The following is a 13,985-nucleotide window of genomic DNA, read 5'->3' on the forward strand; positions in this document are numbered from 1 at the left end:
AATAACTAAAGCCTTTACAGACCCAATCTCAATGGATTAGTCAGGCAGGGTGCAACACTGTGTTCAAAGGGAACGACTCCTTGGCAGATCTTTCTGTCTTGTTCAAATCACTCACAGATGATCAGATTGTGACTCAGATATTCCGGGCGTTGAGGAAGAGTGTGTTGAGCCCATACTGTTCACATGTGGGCCTCCCACGTCATAAATTTCAAGTTGAGAGAAGCACATGATAGTCGTTTTGTCAGATGAATCCCAGTGGTTTCCTCTTCGTAATAATCCAGCTCTGGCAGTAAGGGTCCCGCTACAGATCCATTTCAGGTTTTCATCTAAGCCACGGGCTGTACAGTAAAAAGGAGGCGTGGCTGCAAAAAAATAGCTCAAAGTATCATCACAGTCCTGAAATGTTCAGCAGCAGTTTCAGGTTTATAATTGACCCTGCAACTGAGTAGAACTGCGATGCAGTCATTTGCCACAGTTCACTTACAAATATCACTAATCAACTTGGAATCTCCAAATGATAAGAAATGCCTTAACCTCTACATTTCTATTTCCCGACAGAAAGCCTAGGTTAACTTCAGCGGGCACTGGCATTCATATATGTTGGTATGTAATAGGGTAGATAGGTAATTGCTGTATTTGAGCCACATTGACTCATCATTCCAGAGCTCATCCTGGTTACCTTGGTGATAAGCAAACAGAGAGCGCAAACATAGAGTCCCCCCCACATGAATCAGCCCATCGCAGAGTCCACCTGAAGGGCTGTCAGCAAACGCTGGTTAGTCATTCATACTGCTGGGTGGACTGGAGCACAACCCGAGTAGAGTACCTCACTCAAGGCCCACCAGCGGAGTCTGCAGCAGGGACTGGAGCCCGCAACCCACCAGCCCTGAGACTAGAAACCCGCCCATGTACTGTTTCATGTACAGTGGTACTGCAACAAAAAATGGAACAGGCCGCGCTTCTGCCAGAACATGAGTAAAGGCACTGTAGAGTCCATACCAGAGGCTCAGTGGCTCGTCCTGGTTTCTGTAGAGTTAAGGGGACTACAAAGCTTATGATCCCACCCCTGGATGGGACACTAGTCCATTGGAGAGCCAGATGCCTTGATAGAACAGAACAGATGCCTTTGTGTGGGAGAGCACGGCCTTTTTGTAGTGTTGTTTTTGGACCTGTAATGGAACAACCCTCAAGGCAGGCCCATGTGACGACTACAGTACCACAGGCAAACCAAGGATATTGCTCAATTTCTCCAGGCATTTGGATTTAATCCTGTCTGCGCCAGGCAGACCACCCCCGTTTCCCGATTGTGTCGACGTCTCGGATGCTTGGTTTTTACAAGGCCCATTATGGTCAGGGTCTGTTTGATATTCAAGATGGAAATTCTTTTTTTTCCCTATTCTGAAACCTGTTGCACTCGAAGCTGTATTTCGTTGCTGGCCTTTAACTAGTTTACGTTCTCACTTACTTTCCTGTTTCCATTAGACTTCAGAGAAAGACAAAGTTTTGTTTTAAATAATACTGCCATAAAAAAGGCATTCCAAGCGCCTGACCAAGTCTCTTAGGTCCAAAGGTATTCTATGAATTGTATTTAAAGAAACTAGTGGTTATTTTATCCTGTTAACAACTATCTTCCAACAGTCACTTTAGAAAAGGTGTAAACCTCATTGACCAATAAGTCTTAAATCTATTACAGGTTGAAAATCCTTTACCCGAAATTCCAAAATCCGAAAACCTCCAAAATCTGAAAGTTTTTTGAATGCTGACGTGACACGCCACAAATGGAAAATTCCACAAATAACTTGCCGAACTTTCCAGCTCACAGTGATGTCATTGATGACGTACCCTCTCCCTCACATTTCTCGGACCTGATGTGGTTTTAATGGCTGGATTTATCTTCAAGTTTGTAAGCAGTCTTTGATCAAGCAACGGCATTAATGTATAGTCTATGATATACTGTACAAAGTATATTTAGATCCTTACAAAAGATTAATTCTTTAATTGCAGGAGGTATTTTTTCAGGGTAAGGCATGGACTTAGAAAAAGCATTTGTTAATGGACAGAAAACAGGATACAGAATGCTCAATAAGGGGGGAACACACTCAGATTTGAGTACAGTACAGTAATTAGTGAGGTACCACATGGTTCTATATTAGGTTCAATAGCCTTAACAGATGCTGGTATAGTTAGTAAACTATGTAGGTTAACTAACTATACCAGTGTCTAATATAATCATGACAGGATGAAAGGAGGAGCAAACATCAGTAGAGGTGTTAAAGGAAATTCAAAAACACAAAATTCAAGACTGGGCAAACATCAAACAGATGACATTTAATGTAAAGAAATGCTGCATGCAGGAAATATGAAAGCAAACCAGAAAATATAAGAAGGGAATCACTAAACTTGACAAGCTAACTATAAAAAAGACATAGATTGTTATTTTAATACATCATCTTCCAGATATTGTGAGGATGCAATAAAAAGGCATACAGAATTCTATGATGAAAGAAATAGCAAGATGGCAATGACTCCGTTGAATTGCATAAATATTTATAGTTAAAATATTAAAATATTACTTTTGAAAGACAGGCCATTTTTTTGCAACTGTTAACTGAAAACTGCTGACAATACAGTCAGTGACTGGGGGTTGTTGTATGAATTCCAATACTGTGTAAAATATTCTGCGGTAAACCTCACATTTGGTAATTACAGTGTAAACTGCTTTTATAAACAACCACACTGAAACAAGAAATGGGGAAACAAGGCTTTTTTTTTCCTTTCTGTCTTTAAAAGTAAAGAATCTTTAAATATTTCAAACATTATGCTTTAATTTGGGTTTCTCACAGCATTCAAGGAATCAGGCTCAAATATGCAGACAAAAAATATCCTTAGGCTAAAAAAGAAGTGAAATTATCATTCCCGGTACAGCAATCTGAAAATGCAGTGTGGAGCAAAACAAAACAACAGCAAAACTGTATTTTAATGCCAGGAAGAATTAATTTATATATGCAATAGATTCATTCCAAAGGACTACAAAGTGATTCACATATAAGATGGGCCCCACTTCGTCAACAGCTGAGGTGTAGATCAAACCTGGATGATGCATCACCAGTTGAGTTTAGGGGGAAAGTTCTGGAGGCCATACCGGGAATTCAGCCAGGACACTGGGAGTGACAAGCCTACTCTTACAAACTGTGACAGGGGATCTTTAATGTTTAAGTAGTTTGGACCTCAGGTTAGTGCTTCATCTGAAGAACGGCACCTCGTGCAGCACAGTGTCATTAGTTGGAAATTCTGGTCCAGAAGGAAGAGGGTCACCTACTGTTCTACGAACACCACTTCCAGCAGTAACCTGGTTTTCCTCGGAGGTGTCCCATCCCAGTTCTGAACAGACCCTGCTTCGATTGAGCGTGAGATCTGGCCAGATCAGGCTATGAGATGGCTGTTAAAACACTTCTCGTGTGACCGTGGCGGTTCCACGCGGGCTCGTGCCCTCTCCGCTCCACCCCGCCGGTTCGTCCCGCAACAGCTGGGGGCGCGAACCCAGGTCTCCGGTGTAACACAACAGGGAACCAGCTGAGTGAGCTAAAGATGACCTCCCTCAGCAGAGGCGGCAGGGAGATGACGTCACCATGCCCGAACTCGCTCCGCTACACCCATACAGTATATGCAAGCGATAGATGTTTCTTCACAGCTGGATGCATTGTACCAGTGTGTACTGTACAAAGGCTAAAACATTTCCACAGTAAGGGACAAACTCATACTGTGTCGCTCTGGTGGCAGCTGAGAGGTGAGGCAGGAATGGCCAAGGTACCACACCCATGCTAAAAAATACAAGGTTGAAGGACCCAAGAAGACCGACGAAAGTCCAACAACACGGTCACCAACAACAACGTGATAATAACAACATAGACAGCCAGGAGGACAAAGGACAAAAAACAACGAACGTCTGTCCCCCCACAGCTCAGAGCTGGCTCATTAGTGCAGGTGAAGGGGGCGGAGGAGGGTGGTGGTGCAGATTGGACTAGGGGCCTGGATTTATACCCGAACACCGGGAGTCCATCTTTCTCTCAAACGTTTGTTATGAGCTCCAGGTAAAATGACATTTTAAATAAAGTCGCGCCTGTCCAGAAAAAAGAGGGAGGAGAAACAGGGCCACACACGGATTCTGCTGGGTATTTTCTAGAGATTCAACAACACATGACACATCAGAGTCAAAGGAAATTCAATAAGAACCACTTCCTGTAAACACACACACTCACAAATGTGCGCACATTCCTCTCCACCTGAGTAATCTGTGCTTTAAATGAGTAAAGTGCTTTTTAATCTATTTATATACACAACATAAACAAAGGAGCAGTGTACCCTGCCATTGTGCGATTTATTGCAGGTTTTAAATAGTGTGCAATCCATTTTCTGGCCAGAAAATTGAAATTCAGCCACAATATTGAAAATTCTGCCTATTTTTTACTGGGGTAATTACTTTTAATTGTTTTAATCTGTTAAAACAATTTTATGATGGAAGAGAATAATTTTTAACACAGAAAAACATTCTGTATTTGCATTTAATAAAACATTTAACACTAAAGTGAGAGACTGATGGTATATGTTCCATACAGTATATATATGCATACCAGAAAATTCTTTCTAGACCTTGAAAAGTAAACAGCAAGCTTTGTTTTTATTATAGCCTGTAGGGCAGTGAAGGTGCTTTTGGGTAAGAGCAAAACAATGCTCTCCTAACCACAAGTTGTTACTGTGCCTTTTCATTTAGCAGTGTCAGTGGGAGACTGTAAGGTTCGTTAGACAAAGGCAAGAAAATAAGAAAGGACATTCATATGGATTTGGAAGTAGGATTTCACAGTTTGGTTGGAGCAGAACTCATTGCTTTTTATTGCTTGAAATATGACAAGACTATAAATCTTAATAACACGATACTGAAAGAGACCACAGCTTCTGCACCAAAGAGAAAAACAGACTTTGGTTGTTATACTTAATGGTGTTCTGTGTTTTACTTTTTTGATTCATTGAATTTGAATAAGGTAACCAGTTTTTGCCCATTTATATTGATTTGTGAGATACGGCTCATACGCACTATATTCAATCCCCGAGACTCCCTGTGAAAAACTGTTCGCATCCTGTTCATGGTAACCAGGAACAGCCACCTTTCTGGAGCACATCTGCTCCTCTTCTGAAGTAAAGAAGCAGAACCAGCAGGAGATGTGATGGTAGTAAAAAACATGAGAGAAACAGACAGCTGTTTTGTTGTATTCATTGCCAGCAAAAACAAAAGGAAAAATATGTTTCTGGTAAACTGTTTCAAACTGACTCGAGCCATTAAAAGCTTCTTTTCTCCTCCATCCATGGGCACCCGCTGGCAAAGCTCAGGAATGAGGAGCGGATCGAACCCTAGAAACCCAAAAGCAAAATAGGAAGATCCCGTTCCGATTCATTTTACCATCCGCTCCACTTCTACGCAGAAGGTGAGAAGGAATATTCTGTTTCACAACTGTGGACTGTGTCCTGTGGCTTTCCCATAACTTTGAGGACCCTCTGGTCTGTTTCTAACACGCTGCGACTGTGTGGTGTTGTACTGAATTGAACTGAGTTGTAAAATAATTTAGTACCTAAGTTTCAGTCAGGTGGTTGGTCCAGGTTGCTTGCCCATGGAGGGGTCTCACCTGGCGCCTATGAGAAACTGTACAAAATGGAAATATTTAGAACATCCCTCTGAATTGGACACATATAGTAACTCTTGTTACTTTTTCCTCCTGGATTAATGTATTTTCCAAACTATTTATCCAAGCGGAAGTATAAAAACTAGATATCACATATTTTGAAGAGGATATAGAAGAGGATCAATGAGCTGGCAAACCAAGATCAATCCCAGTATATTTTTGTGCATTGTTCCAGGAATCTCCATGTTCTTTTTAGAAACGTGGTGTAAATTAAAAATAGAACAGAAAATAGCCTTTTTTTTCTGGGATTACTGTATATGTTAATAGTTCCAGAATATTTTGAGATCACATAGTGTTTACCCATTTTGACCAGTGATGTAATCAATTGATTATTCAGTCTGCCGTCTTCAGAACAATGTCTGTATTCAGTTATGGCTCAAATTGTTTAAAAAGGAAGAATTCATGTCTGTAACACACAACTAGTCATTTGTATGGCTGACATGTTTATCAAACGCAATTTACATTTGCAGCGATCTGTTTTTGCGGCTGGGCAGTTTAGCAGAGCAATGAATTTCCTTGCTCAAGGTTACAACAGTAGCACCCCACCAAGGATGTGAACCCACAACACTCCAGTTACGAGCTCTGATGCAGAGCGTCAGTATGATACAGTAGAGGCAAGGGGACCTTGAAGACTCTAGATAAAGTCTGCAGAAGGGCAGACGCCTACTTTGGCTTTTCCAGCTCCTTCTGCATCTCCACAGCGGGCCCATGTAACACATTAAATACGGTCTCCCCATCTCGCTCCAAAATCATCAGAAGAGAAGATTAATTTCACCCTGACATTTTTCCACTAGAACCAGTGCTAACTTTCCCCGACCCAGACTTCTGTCTCTTCCTTGAATTCATTTTTTATTATTTTTGTTCTAATTTCAGCATTAATCATGAGCCTTCCTAAAATCCTAGTGAATGTCTGAGACCTTGCATGACATCTGCCTTTCTGGTGGATTCATTACAGTCTATAATTCCAGTAGGTGACTTACTGTGTGATGAATTCTTCCACATGTGACTGACTAGCCTTACCAGATTTGTGTTTTTCCTTACGGACACAACCTCCTGTTTTGGAAAGCATTCCCGCATTCTGTCCTTAAATATACTACAGGGACGAAAGGAGTTATTGGTATGTTTACAGGTCATAATAAAAGAATAAAAAATATGTATTTCCTCAAATCCTCCCTCCAGCCCCCGACATCTTTGTTGTTAACTTCTATACATTTTACCAGACAATTTAGAGGCAGCTGTTTCGTAGTTATTCTGCCCTTGGACTTCCTTCTAATTGTCCGCTCTACATAACAGATGTGAACTTCAAGCAATTCTTATGGTATTTTTTTTTCTGCATATGCTTTAAATTATCAACTAATGATAAAAGAGGAGAATGTTTGCCTACAAGTGCACGGAGCTCTGCTGCTTTGTGCGACAGGTTACAGCAGGCCCTTGCTGTAGCAGTTCGCAGGGTCCAGTCTCTTTTCTGCTTTAACTGAGGGGAACACCAGCCTTTCAAGGAAAGTGTTGGCTGAAAGAGGGTTCCTCTGCACTATCTGCTAGAGGAAGTGTCACAATGAGGTTTAATCAGCTTAATTTTTTTAACTAGGCTTTATTTCAATTAATTCAATTAATTGATGAGGTTTATGTCACGATTATAGTCCCCCCTCCTTAAGGGTGCTCCAGCCCTTTCACGTGAGACTTTATTCTGCGCACCTGATCCCTATTCCCAGCCCACCTTAAAAGCCAGGCGCTGACGCTCATCCGGGCTCTGCATCTGATTTCCGTATCGTGCGAGTCCGGGACCTGGAAGCGCCTGGTCCCGTTAAGGTTTTAATCTCGGTTCCCGTTCCTGTTCCCTTTCCGCCGGTTCCGACCCGGCCTTCATGTTTTAATTCCTTGTTCTGATGGATCTCCTGGTTTTGGACTTACCCTTGTGTTTTGGATACTCTCTTAGGATTACTCTTTTGGATTGTTCGCCTCGGCCACGCCTCCCCCGTGCACCAGCGCACCTTGGACACGCCCCCCTGTCTTCAGCCCCGTATCCCTGCATGACGTTTCCCCAGTGTTTCCCCACTTTGTCGGATTGTGTTGTCCGCATAGGGTCTGGAAAGAACTGTTCGTTACAGTTTAACTATTTTATCACCTAGAACTGATCAAATACACTTCACCGTGGAGCTTTATCTGACCGCTAGCAAGCTGCCAGTCTGGCTGTAGCTCAATTACTTCATGCATGGAAAGGTATTTAATGTCAACTGAATCCAGAACAAAGACCACCCTGATGTCAGCTGTGCAGCAAGAGCTCCAGTAAGCCAATGATGTTGTATTGTTGTAGTGTGTGCTCATCTGAAAGTGGACCCTCAGGCAGTGTCTTCGTCTGTCACCAATGACATAGAGCAGAGATCCAACTAAATTGTGCCTCAAATGTGCAAGCACAGTCTTTGCCTTCCTGAGGAAACAATTACTGTATTTGAAAACAATGAACTTAGATCCCAAACCAAACTAATGGTCTTTTGACAGTAGTGATTCCTAACTGGTTCTACAGCCCTTAGACACTGCCGACACACAGAAGACACCAAGGCGTTAGAAAAGTATCACCAATACTCCCTGCAGAAGAGCCTTCAAATACAGCCAGAAGGCAGAGAAACTACCCTTACTATCCTCTTGCATTCAAACACAATGAGCAATAAGGCAGTGATTATCTTAAATCAATTCAGCAACATCAATATAGCCTGGCCTAGCCTGGTGCACAGATGTCCTTAAGGCCAAGACGAGGAAGCACAACATTGACACCAGGGTTGGCTGCAGGAATCTCAGATGGTGACAACACGAAATAGAGAACTAGAATTAGTGGGTTATGGACCTGATCATGAAGCCAGAACCCTTCATTGTACAGGGAGACACCAGGCCCAAACTGCAACAGACTGTAAATCAACCACCTCAGGAATCAGACAAAATGCTCATGGAAGACAATCATCCTAGACTATGAGGGACACCAATATTATTAGAGCGATGATTTACACAGAGGACAGCACAAAAGTCCATCCAGCTCTCTTTGTTTTCACAGATTAGATCCTTAGATTAGCTCCACAGAGACCTACTGTAGACCGAATGGCTGTGAGCAGAGCTGGGTAGGAAATGTGAGAGAGCAGCTACAGAAGTTCAGGACTTTCTGTAGTCAAAACAATGTTAATCAATCTGAGTTTCACCTTCATTATGTTTAATTATGTGTTTGGTTTTCTGAGACTTAAGTAAAAATAATAACACAAGGAAACCCAGCAGTGTTCCATGTCAGAGGTTAATTTAATTTGGCCTTGTCACTTCTCTTTAAAAGCACTGTAAAACACAAAAAATGAAAATAAAAGTTCAAAGGGACTTTGGAAGCTGCTCAAGCATAGATCCTCATACAAAACAAGGAACAGACTCTGACATTCTAGCATTTAATTTTCAAATACAGAGGCACACAGAGAGACGTTTTTTTTATATGATTTCCAAAAGCGCAACACACAGTCTGGCTTCCATTATTTTTCTCCAGGAGAGAATATTTTTGTAATGCCCCACAAAAATTTTCTACAATATGATTCTAAAATAGAACAGCAAATTTCAAGAGTACAAGAAACAGTTTTTGATTGCTCAGAATCAGCAATCAGAAGGGATTATTTTTTTCTGAAAATCAATTAATATACAGTAGGACATCTGCGGCATTAATTAACTATTGCTTCTAAAACAAAAATAATAATAAACTTTAAAATAAAATTATTCCGAAAAAAAATGCTTAAATGCTTCTTTGTAAGATTTTCTATGTATTTTCAGCTGTTTTTCAGATATGTGCTATGTATGAATTTGTATTTTCTGAAAAGCAAAGTTCAAGAGTTTTCCTTTGAATACTTCCTACAGTACATTGATGATTTAATTGAAATCTTTAAAAAGAATATGCATCCAGATCTCTCATGCAGGTCCATAGGTCCTGCATCTTCTGATAACACCATATCCTATTTTTTTGCAAGCTGATCATCTTTTTGTTTGTTTTAGGCAATTATTCTCTGTATGCTGTTGAAGCACTGGAGAAATACTCACTCAGCGTGCCTGCGGCCTCGTGCCCTTCCATGCTACATAGAGTGAAGAGTTGCCCAGTTCTCACCTTCCACGGTTCTGGGTATTTCTCCTCGCCACCCATCTAGAACATACCCAGCAATAAACGTCGCCCGCGTTCGTCAGCATTCATAGTCTTACATCTGACTTATCACTTTCAAGCAAAAGTCGAGGTGACTCCCTGCCTCCAAGTCTCTCAGTGAGCATCTGTTAACAAAACAGAACATTCAGGGCACATTAATAAAACACACCAGACAGGGATGATAGGGGTGTTTTGATTGACGTGAACCGAGAAAGAGAATTTGGGAGCAGCAGAAGGGCTGTAATTTAACAATGGGCACTGGGGGTAGCACTATTGATACTACACTTAATAAATTATTTTTCTTCATGGAAAAGTCAACACCAGGCCTAATTTAACTCTTGGATTTCACCTGGCCCACTTTTTTTTTTCATTTCCCAGTTAACTCCAGCTGCGTTTCCCCAATCTAATTGAAGCCAAAATGGGCATTTCTTTTCCTGACTCTTTTACGACACTCTTAGATATGTAGCTTTACAATTTAATAGCGTTTTGCCAAAATTAGGGTGTCTGGGGTCTTAAAGCAAAAGAGCTTTGAAATCTGACCTCTGAATCTTCAGTAAAAACTCTGCTTGTAAGAACTTAATTAGGGATCTTTATTGGAAAAACTCAAGACTACTTCAAGGCTCTTCTGCTTTGATTGCCAGTGTAGATACTGTACGTATCTAGACCCAGGGCTCTCTGCAGCAGGAATCCCTTCTCAAGCCATTATCTTAGAAACAGAACAGGCTCCTCATGTCCTTCCCATGTTGATTGAGGTCAGTGCCAAGCGGTAAGTGGTCAGCGGTCAGTGTCTGGCTTATTACAGTACCTCATGTCTCATGTCCGCCACCACTGCCCGTCCAGAGTGATTGTAGTTGTAAACTACCCCGATCAAGAAGCAAACGAATGTTATCAGAGCAGATCGGTGGTGGGGAGGGGCATGACACAGCAAACGAATCACACTTGTTTGCTTTAATTCAAAATCAAAGGCTCTCAGGTCCCGCTGTTTTATTCCAAGACCGCACCAGCAGTGCTGATGAGCAAGGGAGTACAGCCTGCTGAAAGGCTGATGGAAGTTAGCTGGAAGGGGAATGTTAAACGTTTTAAACTTGTTTAAACTTTATATTGGGGCGGGTGATTCTGAAGGATATGGGATCTGTTCTGGAGAAAGAAAAATTCAGGAAGCATGAAATGCTTTATTTCCATTTAAAACAGCCTGGCATACTGCTGAGACTATGACTTACCTGTAATGAAATGAATACGGTACTGTAAATTTGCTTTCTCTGGTGTAAGATGATAAGGCTCAAGGGGATGGATGCTGGCTTGAAGGTTTAATTTGAATCATTTGTTCTCATTTTTCTTTAAGATAATGCCAGACCACTAATTTTATAGAAATTCTCCACCAAAACACATAATCACCATTTACAAAGAGGTTTGCTGCAACCAGTGAAAAAGAACTTAAATGGATGCAGAGACCAGACCACTCACACTGGGCTGATGTCCACATACGTTATTTTAGAAACCGAGTAAGTGATGTTCAATAGATTGAAATCAGATGTCGTAACATAAAAAACTGTTATTTTATGTTAATAACATTGAAGCATAAATATATTCACAATGAAATCCATCAGACTCACAAAACCATCTTTTGTAAGAAAAATAAAATTAGCTAATTTTGCTCCTGGGGGGGTCTGGTGATAAAGGTTGTTTATGTTTGAACTTGTCCGTAGTATCAGTAACCACACTGGCAAACTCAGATTGAATAATCTCCCTTAAATCATCAGTAAGTACGACCCACAAATCTTGACCTGCAACTTTCCATGATCTGCTTCATCATAACTCAAAACGTGCCTTCAGATTAACTAAACATGTGGATGTGTTGTCAGAATGACCTTGTCGTTGTGCACTTCCATTTAACTGCCTAGGACCTACAAAATTATCCATGGCTAGATATAAGGTAACCTTACATATCTAGATCTAAGGTTTTGAAATGTATATCCATAACAGACTTTCCTGACAAAAACCCTTTTAGACCAGGCTTGGCAGTATCCTGTAGACAGAATCACCCCATTTGCAATTTACGTTTTACAGGAACAGCAAAGATCCTGCCCATATCTGTAATGTAATGCACTGCCACAACACACTGGAATCATACTGAAAGACTAGGAAAAGACAATGATCCTCTCACCTAGTGTGATCAGTGTGTTGGGGGGTCTGGAACAAGCTACCCAGGGAAGCTATTGAATCTGATGTCCTGGTTCTGATGTTCTTTCAAGAAATGGCAGATGAGACCCCGGATCAATTCGTTTCCAGCTACAATCAAGGTTGTTTGGAACCCTTCTTGTGTTTTTTATGATCTAGCCCTGTCTGAAACAAACACAGCTGCCGCATTTTAAAATTATTTAGAGTTTTTATAACTGTCTTTACTTTCTTTTGTTTTCCCTTTGCTTTTACTCAGATTGTGACGTCCTGATTTTTCACATTTTCGTTTCTCACAAGAAAAATGTAAATTTTGTGCAACAGAAATGGTAAATAATGATTAATTTTCCAAATTTTCACAACAGTCTGCTTAACTGTGATGGGATATTTCTCTAACCCGGGAAACCTTCCAAGTGGTCCCTTCATCACACTGGATGCAGTAAATCTGCAAAGTAAAAAAAGTGAGTATTGAGAGCCTACAATTACTGCCAACAGTCAGACGCCAAAGTATCTCTGCCTGCAAAGTGCACTGAATGAACTCCTGGTGAACCTTTTTTCTTTAAATAATGAAAAGAATATTACCATCAAAATATTTGACACTAAAGGATCTGCTGAGCAAAATCTTAAAGAAGGGCATCAACGCTCTGTTTTCATATTCCTGCAGTGAACCATTAGACAGTTCTCAAATTAGAAACCATATATAGTTGTTGCCACCCTGCACACCAATCTTGTGCATTCTTGGTAGATTTGCATGACCTTTCATTGACAGGACTTACCACATGGGATGGCCTCCTGTAGCGTTGTGATTGGATGATAGGTCGAATTAATATTCAAACCCATAATGCTACAATGTGACCGCTGGTATTAATTCCCACCCTGTCTTGGAATTGTCTTCATTTTAATGGATGGAAGCATAGATGAATGACCGATACAGATGTCAGTAGCTTGAATATGACATTCAGATAGTTAAGAAAACATTTGTCAAATAAATATATATAAATATATATAAAGATAGTTAAATAAAATATTTGAGTCAAGAAAACATCAAGCAGACACAAGTACTGTAGCAGTAGCTATACCATAGGCTTTTTTTTAATGTTCCGAGCTTCATTTTTGTACAACACATGTGGGAAGGTGCCCAATTGTACTGTATTTTTACTGCATCCCCAGCACAGGCATTCTGTAATCCTTTCATATGTGCTGTAGTAATAAAACTTATTTGTTCCTGTCCTACCTCTCAGAATCAGAACAAACAGAGGAGTAACTTAATTAAGAAAGAATCTGAAGAGTTCAGCCACGAACACTTAGAGCATCTTCATTTCCTCTAGTTCTAGTTCCTTTTCTCCGGGCACAGCGCGTTATCTGTATTTTCCAGGGACCTCCTGCACGTTTATCTCGCTTACCATCTCTGACTTGGTATTTTAGAAATAACTGCTCTGCATTTTTCTGTGTACAGTAAATACTTCCTCCACACCACGTGCACATGGACCTTCCTGATGGGCAGTTTTTACACTTGCCGTAACTGAAGATGGAAAAAGCCAATTAATGGAAGGTACTAACTGACGTATGGGAGGGAAAACAGTGACAGGTCTATCATACACAGGTGTGCCTGATCACCATCCGTATGAAATTCGTTATATACCGTATGTTGAAAACAAACACCTCCCTTTGCATTTGTCTTTCAAGCTCCAGCCCGCCTCCAACTTGCACTCACTCTGAATGGGGTTCGAGTCTCCTCATCCTGTGGCGGGATGCTGCCCATTAACCAAGCTTGTTAAGCCTAACCTGTCACATCAGCTATTCCAGACATTCGCAAAGCATCCAGTTCTTGGATGTTGTTGTCCCTGGTGAAATTATACAGTATTATCACACACTTTGTCTGAAGCAAAGTGTCGGTGACAAAACCACTTTAACATAACTCT

This window comes from Lepisosteus platostomus, chromosome 2, assembly GCF_059453375.1.
Source record: "Lepisosteus platostomus isolate fLepPlt1 chromosome 2, fLepPlt1.hap1, whole genome shotgun sequence".
NCBI classification, from domain to species: Eukaryota; Metazoa; Chordata; class Actinopteri; order Semionotiformes; family Lepisosteidae; genus Lepisosteus; species Lepisosteus platostomus.